Below are 11,750 nucleotides of genomic sequence, written 5' to 3' on the forward strand. Positions count from 1 at the left end.
GATGGGTGGTGGTGGCGGGGGGGGGGGCTTGGGTATTTAAAGAGGAGAGGGGGAGGTGGCTTGGGGAGGGGGCAAGACGGCGGGGAGGCGGAGTCCGGCTCGGACTCCGTCCGAGTCGGCGGCGGTGGCGGCGTTGTCCTGGCGCGGGACGAGGCGACGGGGAAGATGGGCTGGCCCGGCTAGATTTCTGCCCAGTCGGCGCCCAAAGACTTTTTTTAAACAATTCTGCCGAACAAAAAAAATCCTAGAAAAATAAAATAAAAATCTAAAAATGCCAAAACAAAATTTCACCGTCTAAATAAAATATTTAGAACGAGATGAACATTTTCTTGGCTCTAAAATGCAATTTTGAAAACATGCAATTTTTCTAATGCAAACAAAATTGCAATAAAATCCAGATAAAAACAAATATTTGATTTTAATATTTGTCCTCCAATATTTCAATTATTTTGGAGAATTCATATTATCTCCTCTCATATACTTTAATATGAAATATTTTCAGAGAGAAAAATAATTAAAACCAAAAATCCTCATTTCAAAATTTGATAAAAATCAAATTTGAAAACCGGGGAAATCCCCAACTCTCTCCGAGGGTCCTTGAGTTGCTTAGGATTTCGAGGATCGCAAGACGAATGCAACAAAATATGAGATATGCAAGAATGATCTATGTATAACATTCCAAATTGAAAATTTGGGATGTTACATCTTTGCCTCTTGCATATCTTCAGGACTGAGAAATAGAATACCCCTTTTCTTCGGAGTTGGCTTAGGAGTTGGTTCAGGAATTGGATCAGGAAGTGTCGAATTATTTTCATTAGTCAACATATTGTTCAATAGAATTTCAGCTTCATCTCGTGTCCTTTCCCTAAAAACACAACCAGCACAACAATCCAGGTGGTCTCTGGAAGCATCGGTTAGTCCATTATAAAAGATATCAAGTATTTCATTTTTCTTAAGAGGATGATCAGGCAAAGCATTAAGTAATTGGAGAATCCTCCCCCAAGCTTGTGGGAGACTCTCTTCTTCAATTTGCACAAAATTATATATCTCCCTTAAAGCAGCCTGTTTCTTATGAGCAGGGAAATATTTAGCAGAGAAGTAATAAATCATATCCTAGGGACTATGCACAGAACCAGGATCAAGAGAATTAAACCTTGTCTTAGCATCACCCTTTAATGAGAACAGAAATATCTTAAGGATATAATAGTAGCGAGTTTTCTCATCATTAGTGAACAGGGTGGCTATATCATTTAATTTAGTAAGAGGTGCCACAACAGTTTCAGATTCATAGCCATAGAAAGGATCAGATTCAACTAAAGTAATTATCTCAGGGTTGACAGAGAATTCATAATCCTTATCAGTAACAAAGATAGGTGAAGTAGCATAAGCAGGATCATATTTCATTCTAGCATTCAGAGTTTTTTGTTTTAACTTAGCTAATAATTTCTTAAGATCACTCCTATCATTACAAGCAAGAAAATCTCTAGCAGTTTCTTCATCCATAACATAGCCCTTAGGCACAATGGGTAATTCATATGTAGGGGGAGAATCTTCATCATCACTTTCATCAATATAATCAGTTTCAATAATTTCATTCTCTCTAGCCCTAGCAGGTTGTTCATCAAGAAATTCACCAAGTGGCACAGTAGTATCAAGCATAGAAGTAGTTTCATCATAAGTATCATGCATAGTAGAAGTGGCATCATCAATAACATGCGACATATCAGAATTAATAGCAGAAGCAGGTTTAGGTGTTGCAAGCTTACTCAAAACAGAAGGTGAATCAAGTGCAGAGATAGATGGCAGTTCCTTACCTCCCCTCGTAGTTAAGGGATAAATCTTGGTTCTTGGATCTTTCAAGTTCTTCATAATGATAAGCAGATATAAATCCCAAGTGACTCAAAGAATAGAGCTATGCTCCCCAGCAATGGTGCCAGAAAATAGTCTTGATAACCCATAAGTATAGGGGATTGTAACAGTTTTTGAGGGTAGATTATTCAACCCAAATTTATTGATTCGACATAAGGGGAGCCAAAGAATATTCTCAAGTATTAGCAGCTGAGTTGTCAATTCAACCACACCTGGAAACGTAATATCTGCAGCAAGGTATTTAGTAGCAAAGTAATATGATAGTAGTGGTAACGATAGCAAAAGTAATATTTTTGGTGTTTTATAGTGATGATAACAGTACCAACGGAAAAGTAAATAAGCAAAGAACAATATATGGAAAAGCTCGTAGGCGATGGTGTCGGCGTTCTGGGAACGGGGGTCCCAGACTTGCCTGCCTGCGGCCTGCGGCGTGGCTCAAAGGGGGGCCCAGCACGGCCCATCTTCACCAACACAGACCCAAGACCCTCGCGAGGGGCCAAGCCTCGCGGGGCGGATGACGCGGAGCTTCCTCAGGCACGGCCTCATCAGGCTGGCTCGCGAGGAGGCGGAGAGATCAAGGCGGGGTACCTCACGAGGTGCCCGTGACGCAAGCCATGACGACCAAAGGCGCCAGGCGGGTGCCAGCCCGCGCAGCGTCCTCGTTTCCTCTTTGGTGCAAAGGGAGCAAGCGCAGCCATGGAGTACCGAGGCGTCAGGCAAAGGTTGCCATTTTGGAGCAACAAGACCAAGACCAGGAGGACTGCAAGATGGAGGTCATTGTGGAGCCCAAGACGGCGTCACCACCAGAGCTTTGTGCAGGCGAAGACTACTTTTGTCAGGATAACTGGTACTAGCTGTCCCCTTTCAAATTAGCCCGCCATTGTTGGCTCCCTTCCCGCTCGATATTAGGGAAGAGGACCAGGGCCTCTATAAATAGGGCTAGCCACCCCCCGGGGAGGGAATAAGAATCAGAGGGAGACGAAGAAGAGACGAGAGAGGATCAGAATCAGAGAGAGAAAGAGAGAAGGGTGACTGAACTCCTCCCAGCAGTTCATCGCCCCAGCCAAGAGCAGACCCTCGCGAGGCTGTTCTTCCTTGTATTGTTCATCATCATCAGCCCAAGAGGCAATCCACCACACCACACACTGGAGTAGGGTATTACACCACAACGGTGGCCCGAACTAGTATAAACCCTGTGTCATTCGTGTTGTTCTTTCCATAGCTTAGATCTTTGCATGGCGGAGGGGTGCAGGTAGGTAGGAGGCAAAATCTCCGCGCGCACCCCAGTGTTCGAACCTCAAGGGTCTGCCGGAACCCGAAATCCGACAGATGGATCGGTGATGAGAATTATGCCGGATGCGGTTCATCATGTAACAGTCATAACCTAGGGTGACACAGAACTAGCTCCAGTTCATCAATGTAATCTAGGCATGTATTCCGAATATACTCATACGTGCTTATGGAAAAGAACTTGCATGGCAACTTTTGTCCTACCCGCCCGTGGCAGCGGGGTCCTATTGGAAACTAAGGGATATTAAGGCCTCCTTTTAATAGAGTACCGAACCAAAGCATTAACACAGAGTGAGTACATGAACTCCTCAAACTACGGTCATCACCGGTAAGTATCCCGATTATTGTCACTTCGGGGTTAACGGATCATAACACATAATAGGTGACTATAGACTTGCAAGATAGGATCAAGAACTCTCATATATTGATGAAAACATAATAGGTTCAGATCTGAAATCATGGCACTCAGGCCCTGGTGACAAGCATTAAGCATAGCAAAGTCATAGCAACATCAATCTCAGAACATAGTGGATACTAGGGATCAAACCCTAACAAAACAAACTCGATTACATGATAAATCTCATCCAACCCATCACCGTCCAGCAAGCCTAAGATGGAATTACTCACGCACGACGGTGAGCATCATGAAATTGGTGTTGGAGGAAGGTTGATGATGATGATGGCGATGGATTCCCCTCTCCGGAGCCCCGAACGGACTTCAGATCAGCCCTCCCGAGAGAGTTTAGGGCTTGGCGGCGGCTCCATATCATAAAACGCGATGAATCCTTATCTCTGATTTTTTCCTCCCTGAAAGTGAATATATGGAGTCAAGGTTGAGGTCGGTGGAGCGTCAGGGGGCCCACGAGGCAGGGGGTGCGCCCCCACCCTCGTGGATAGGTGGAGGCTCCCTGACGTGGATCTTTCTTCCAGTATTTTTTATATATTCCAAAATAATTCTCTGTTGATTTTAAGGTCATTCTGAGAACTTTTATTTCTGCACAAAAATAACACCATGGCAATTCTGCTGAAAACAACGTCAGCCCGGGTCAGTTCCATTCAAATCATGCAAGTTAGAGTCCAAAACAAGGGCAAAAGTGTTTGGAAAAGTATATACAACGGAGACGTATCAGCCACGAGGCAGGGAGGCGTGCTCGCTGATGAAGCTATGTACCTAGGGTAGGGCCATGGACCTGTCCAAACTGACCTACCCAAGGACACCTCTAGAAGAAATCACATTTCAATCGACTTGGCGGTGTTTCACTCGACGGACTCAAAGACACTCGACCAAGAAGCAACCAATCGACCAAGATCCATCCACCCGACGGCTAGGAGACCTAAAGTCACTCCGCACGCTAACGGTCGGTCATTAAGTAGCTTTTATGTTCATCATAGCACTTTATTAGGGGCGCTACCAGTAATGCCCGACCTTAATGTACTTAAAACCCTGCATAACTGAGGGTCGGAGGGGTCTGGCAGACTCTATATAAGCCACCCCCCTCCTCAGTGTAAAGGGTTCACACCCCGGTAATTCATACTCTCATAATCCAGTCGACCGCCTCCGGGCTCCAAGACGTAGGGCTATTACTTCCTCCGAGAAGGGCCTGAACTCGTAAACCTTGCGTTCTTACAACTTCTCCATAGCTAAGATCTTGCCTCTCCATACTTACCCCCCTACACTACTGTCAGACTTGGAACCACGACAGTTGGAGGGCATGAACTCGTAAACCTTGCATTCTTACAACTTCTCCATAGCTAAGATCTTGCCTCTCCATACTTACCCCCCTACACTACTGTTAGACTTGGAACCACGACAGTTGGCGCCCACCGTGGGGCGGGTGTTTTAGCCTTTTGTTGGAGGAGTTGCTATCTTTTCCAACCCGAATCATCGTGGTTTTCGGCGGAGTTTTGGTGGAGGGCCGCGAGATCCGTCTCGACGCGCTCACGTTCATCGCCGATGACTCCGCTTGGCTTCAGGAGGCTCCGCTCGACGTGGACGCACTCCCTATCCGCGGGGCAACGCACTTTAGCGCGTGCGTCCGCGGCGTTCTCCTGCGGCAACCGTTGACCCCCTACCGGTCGGCTCCTGTGTTGTCCTCCCTCCCTATTTCCCGCCGGCGCAAGCGCTCCAGTTGGTCGAGACTTCAGCGGTGGGTGAGACACACGGTGGCACGCCAGTCGGCCACCCCTCAAGTCGCGGCGATCGAGCCCGACGAATCCCTCTATGGCCTATTCGACCTGTCGATTGGCTCCGCAGAGACCGCATCCGAGTGCGACAGCAGCGATCCGGCGGCGGAGGTTCTGATGGTCGATGGACCGCCCAGTCCTCCCGGTTTTCCCTGCACCGACGGAGGCGCGGGTGGAGGCGACCTGTCGCGTTCCCATGAGGAATATCTTCTCGAGCCTCTCACATCGCTGTAGAGAGAAGAACTTCGCCGCCGGAACATGGATGCACTGCACACTCCTATCGTCAGAGAAAACCCCGAGGCTCGTGCCTTGGAAGACGCGCGCCTGGCAAACTTGGCCGAGCGCACTCGACTGGAGAACCTCCAGCGAGCACTCGACGAGCGTGCGTGACAACGGGTTCCCAAATCCAGTCGACGTCAGCTCTTCCCGCCCCCGCAAGTATATCGAACTCCGATTCAGAATTTAGCAGGTGCAGCCGTATAGCGGAGTCGATTCAGCCTTCCCAGTCGGAGGCTGGCAGAGGCTTGCTGCAGATCAGAGCGTTACTCCGGGCAGCAAGAGACCAGAATTCCGCTGTTTCTCAGTCGCGGAACAGGATTCACAGCAGATCCATTGCCGCGGACACAGTCCAGTCGGCTCACAGCCCGAGATCGCCCCCGAGGCGTGAGGGACATGGAGACCGGCGTGACCAGTATGGGAACCATGAGCAGTATGATCACCGAGTCGATCGTGACGGTCGACATCGAGTGCCCACACCTTCCCCGAGGAGCGGGTCGTATGTGCCTCACCAGCAGGATAACAGGCGCCCTCATAGTGGTGGGCGAAGGATTCCAGTCGACCCCAGAGGGCCAGGCTTTGATGCGAGATCCATTCTCGTCCAAGGTTTGGTCGACAGGAACAGGGCTCACTGAGAAGGTCACGACAGAGATGGACCTACCAGCAGCAGAGTACATGTTTCGGGGCCAGAGTGCTTTAGTAGAGCCATCAGGGCCGCTGTGATTCCTCCCAACTTCAGGTTGGCGACCGGAGTCAGTAAGTTCACTGGCGAGTCCAAGCCTGATACTTGGCTTGAGGACTACCGAGTGGCCGTCCAGATTGGCGGCGGCAATGATGAAGTGGCCATGAAGCACCTGCCTCTCATGTTGGAGGGCTCGGCCAGAGCGTGGCTGAACTAGTTAGCGCCTAGCAGCATTTACACTTGGGAAGATCTCTCCCGAGTGTTCGTCACCACATTTGAAGGCACATGCAAGCGACCGGCAGGGCTGACGGAATTGCGGTCTTGCGTGCAGAAGCCGAATGAAACTTTGAGGGATTACATCCAGAGGTGGATCACGTTACATTACTCGGTGGAGAATGTGCCTGACCACCAAGCAGTTTGTGCCTTCAAGGAAGGCGTCAAGTATAGAGAACTGAATTTGAAATTCGGTCGAACTAGAGATATGTCCCTGAATCGGATGATGGAGATTGCCACCAAGTACGCTAATGGTGAAGATGAGGATCGACTCAGGAGTGGCAAGCTCAAGTCAGTCGCCCAAGAAACCGGAGGAAATTCCAATCGAAAACAGAAGCGGAAAGCCGAGCCAGCGGCTCCCGGGGAAGCCTTGGCTTTAACCCAAGGAAAGTTTAAAGGGAAACCTAAAGGACCTTGGAACCCCAAAAAGGTTAAAGACCAGGACGGAAATGATGTGTTGGACTTACCATGTCTCGTCCACACAAAGAAAGATGAAGAGGGTAATTTCATTTACCCGAAACATACCACTCGACAGTGTCGACTCTTGATCCAGCAGTTCCAGGGCAAGCAGCCCAAAGGAAAGGAAAAGGAGTCGGACAAGGTCGAGGACAAAGAAGACAGTGACGACGGATACCCTCAGGTCAATTCCACTCTGATGATTTTTGCCGATGTTGAAAGCAAAAGTCGACTGAAAGTTATTAACCGAGAGGCGAATATGGTCGCTCCGGCGACACCTAGTTACCTGAAATGGTCTCAAACTGCCATAACATTCGACCAGTCCGACCACCCAACGCACATCGCCACCCCTGGGAGGCAAGCTTTGGTGGTCGACCCAGTTGTTGAAGGCACTCGACTGACCAAAGTCCCGATGGATGGTGGCAGTGGTTTGAACATATTCTATTCTGAGACGTTGAAAGGGATGTGCATTCCGATGTCCAGACTCAGTGCCAGCAACATGAGTTTCCATGGAGTCATTCCTGGGAAGAAGGCTGAATCACTCAGCCAGATTGCTCTTGATGTGGTTTTTGGTGATTCCAAAAATTACCGCAAAGAAAAGTTGACATTCGAAGTTGTAGACTTCCAGAGTGCCTACCACGCTATTTTGGGAGGCCGGCTTATGCATGCTTCATGGCCCGACCATGTTACGTGTACCTCAAATTGAAGATGCCTAGCCCCAAAGGTGTGATCGCTATTACGGGCAATCGGAAGAAAGCGGAAGAATGTTTTCAGAAAGGTTCGAAGATCGCTGATGCTCAGATGGCAGTGGTGGAGTTGCAGGAATACCAGAAGACTACAGACCCGAGTGATTTGTTGCGAGCCAAGAAGCCCGCTAGAGAGTCAGCTTTTCAGTCGACTGGCGATACGAAGACATCTCACATCCACCCGACCGATCCCAGCGCTGCTCCAACTCATATCTCGACAACACTCGACTCCAAATAGGAAGAAGCGCTCATCCAGTTCCTCCATGAGAACTGGGACATTTTCGCATGGAAGCCCTCTGACATGCCGGGTGTTCCCAGGGAGCTGGCTGAGCACCACCTAAGAGTCGACTCAAAAGTAAAACCTGTCAAGGAACATCTCCGACGGTCCGCCGTCCAGAAGAGAAAGGCCATTGGCGAAGAGGTGGCTCGGCTCTTAGCGGCGGAGTTCATCCGAGAAATCTACCACTCCGAGTGGCTCGGCAATGTTGTCATGGTCCCCAAGAAGGACAAGTCACTTCGCATGTGCATTGACTTTAAATATATAAATTGGGCCTGCCCGAAAGATCATTTTCCTCTCCCCCGTATCGACCAGATAGTCGACTCAACTGCGGGATGTGAGCGACTGTCTTTTTTAGACGCCGATTCCGGGTACCATCAGATCCGTTTGTATGGACCTGACGAGATCAAAACAGCTTTCATCACTCCATTCGGATGCTTCTGTTATGTTACCATGCCATTCGGCCTCAAGAATGCTGGAGCCACATTCATGAGGATGATTCAGAAGTGTTTGCTCACCCAAATCAGTCGGAATGTGGAGGCATACATGGATGATATTGTGGTCAAGTCACGGAAGGGTTCCGACCTGCTGACTGACCTTGCTGAAACCTTTGCCAACCTCAGAAGGTTTGATATCAAGCTTAATCCATCAAAATGCACATTCGGGGTTCCTGGCGGAAAGTTACTCGGTTTTCTCGTTTCCGAACGGGGAATCGACGCCAATCCAGAAAAAGTCGGTACTATACTCCGAATGAAAAGTCCTGTGCGAGTGCACGATGTTCAGAAGCTTACTGGTTGCTTGGCCGCCCTAAGTCGATTCATATCTCATCTCGGTGAAAAGGCATTACCTCTTTACCGATTGATGAAGAAGTCTGACAAGTTCGAGTGGACTCCTGAAGCTGACGCAGCATTCGCAGAGCTCAAAACTCTGCTCTCCACCCAGCCGGTGCTTGCTGCCCCAATCAGCAAGGAGCATTTGCTTCTTTGCATTGCAGCCACAGGACAAGTTGTCAGTACGGTACTTACGGTCGAGCGGGAAGAAGAAGGGAAAACCTTCAAAGTTCAGCGCCCAGTGTATTATATTTTTGAAGTCTTGACCCCATCGAAGCAAAGATATCGTCATTATCAGAAGCTCGTGTATGGGATTTATATGACCACAAAGAAAGTTGCCCACTACTTCTCTGATCATTCCATTACAGTCGTCAGCGACGCTCCGTTGTCAGAGATCTTGCATAACAAGGACGCAACTGGTCGAGTGGCAAAATGGGCGATTGAACTTCTTCCTCTAGATATCAAGTTTGAGGCAAAGAAAGCTATCAAGTCCCAAGCAATCGCGGATTTCGTCGCCGAGTGGATTGAACAGCAACTGCCGACTCAGGTTCACTCGGAGCATTGGACCATGTTCTTCGACGATTCCAAGATGCTAAATGGTTCCGGCGCCGGAGTGGTGTTGGTCTCCCCCAGAGGAGATAAAATCAGATATGTTCTTCAAATCCACTTTGATTCCTCTAACAACGAGGCAGAATACGAAGCACTTTTATATGGGTTGCGCATGGCCATTTCACTCGGCGTCCGTCGCCTCATGGTCTATGGCGACTCAGATTTGGTGGTTAATCAAGTGATGAAGGAATGGGACGTCAGAAGTCCAGCCATGACTGGTTATTGCAATGCAGTGAGAAAGCTAGAGAAGAAATTCGAGGGGTTAGAGCTTCATCACATACCCTGACTAAAAAATCAAGCAGCTGATGATCTGGCAAAAATAGGTTCCAATAGAGAAGCCATTCCCAGCAATGTGTTTTTGGAACACATCCACACACCATCTGTCCAGGAGGATACCTTCACTAAAGAGGCCCCGCAGCCAAAAAGCGCCACAGATCCGACTGAAGTTGTAGTTCTAGCTGTGGTCGACCTGATCATGGAAGCCTTGGTTATCACTCCCGTCTGTACAGAACCGTACATTGCGTACATCCTAAGGAAAGAACTCCCAGAAGACGAAGAAGAGGCTCGACAGATCGTCCGTCGATCCAAGGCCTTTACAGTCATAAAGGGACAATTATATATAGAAAGCGCGACTGGGGTTGGCCAGAAGTGTATTACACCAGAAGAAGGTCAGATGATCCTTAACGATATCCACTCGGGGACCTATGGTCATCATGCATCCTCTCGGACCATTGTGGCTAAAGCATACCGAGCGGGGTTCTACTGGCCAAGAGCCAATGAGATGGCAAAAGAGATAGTCGACAAATGTGAAGGAAGTCAGTATTACTCCAATATGCCGCACAAGCCCGCGTCAGCCCTGAAAACCATTCCACTCGTTTGGCCCTTCGCTGTTTGGGGGCTGGACATGGTTGGACCACTGAGAATAGGCAGGAGCGGCTTCACTCATGTGCTGGTAGCAGTCGACAAGTTCACCAAATGGATTGAAGCCAAGCCTATCAAGAATCTTGATGCTTGCACCGCTATCAGTTTCATCAGAGAGTTGATATTCAGATATGGAGTTCCACACAGCATCATCGCCGACAACGGGTCAAACTTCGATTCCGACAAATTCAGGGCCTTTTGCGCCTCTCAGGGCACTCGAGTCGACTATGCTTCGGTCGCTCACCCCCAGTCAAATGGGCAAGCAGAAAGGGCGAACAGCCTGATTCTCAAAGGACTGAAACCCCGATTGATGCGCGATCTCAAGCACGCAACAGGTGCATGGGTCGACGAGCTTCCATTAGTCCTTTGGGGATTAAGAACAACCACGAATCGATCGACCGGAAGAACCCCTTTCTTTCTGGTCTATGGAGCCGAGGTAGTCTTACCGAGTGACCTGCTTCACAACGCTCCCCGAGTCGAGCTCTACTCTGAAGATGAAGCAGAACAAGCCCGGTAGGACGCAGTCGACCTCCTAGAATAAGAAAGAGAAATGGCCTTGATTCGATCGACCATCTATCAGCAAGACTTGCATCGATACCATTCCAGAAACGTGAAGAGCCGAGCCTTCCAAGAAGGAGACTTAGTCCTCCGAGTGGATCAGCAGAAACCACAAAAGCTCGCTCCTACTTGGGAAGGCCCCTTCATAGTCACCAGAGTCCTCCACAACGGAGCATACCACCTCTACAATGTCGATCGCCAGATTGATGAGCCACGAGCCTGGAATGCGGAGCTACTCTGCCCCTTTTATACTTGAGTTATCATTCAGATAAGATGTAATAAGAAAAAACTCCTGTAGTTTATTTATCAAAGACAAGAGCATTATAATTTTCCCAGTGATTATTATTGTTTTTGTTTACGTAAGAAATCCCCCAGTGGGTGGCTTAGCTGCGAATCCGCTTCGCCTAAGTTTATAAAAACGATTTCCTACCGAGTGGCGAGCCAGCCTCCCACTCGGAGTCTTAGCTGCGAATCCGTTTTGCCTAAGTTTGACAAAAAAATCCTACCGAGTGGAGATTAGCCCTCCCACTCGGGGGCTTAGCTGCAGTCCAGTACTCGCCTAAGTTCTCTCGCTTGAGGACTTAGCTGCAGTCAGGCACTCGCCTAAGTTTGAAAAAATCCTACCGAGTGGAGAGCAGCCCTCCCACTCGGGGGCTTAGCTGCAGTCCAGTACTCGCCTAAGTTCTCTCGCTTGAGGACTTAGCTGCAGTCAGGCACTCGCCTAAGTTTGAAAAAATCCTACCGAGTGGAGAGCAGCCCTCCCACTCGGGGGCTTAGCT

The sequence above is a fragment of the Triticum aestivum genome, chromosome 5A (assembly GCF_018294505.1).
Source record: "Triticum aestivum cultivar Chinese Spring chromosome 5A, IWGSC CS RefSeq v2.1, whole genome shotgun sequence".
Lineage (NCBI taxonomy): Eukaryota > Viridiplantae > Streptophyta > Magnoliopsida > Poales > Poaceae > Triticum > Triticum aestivum.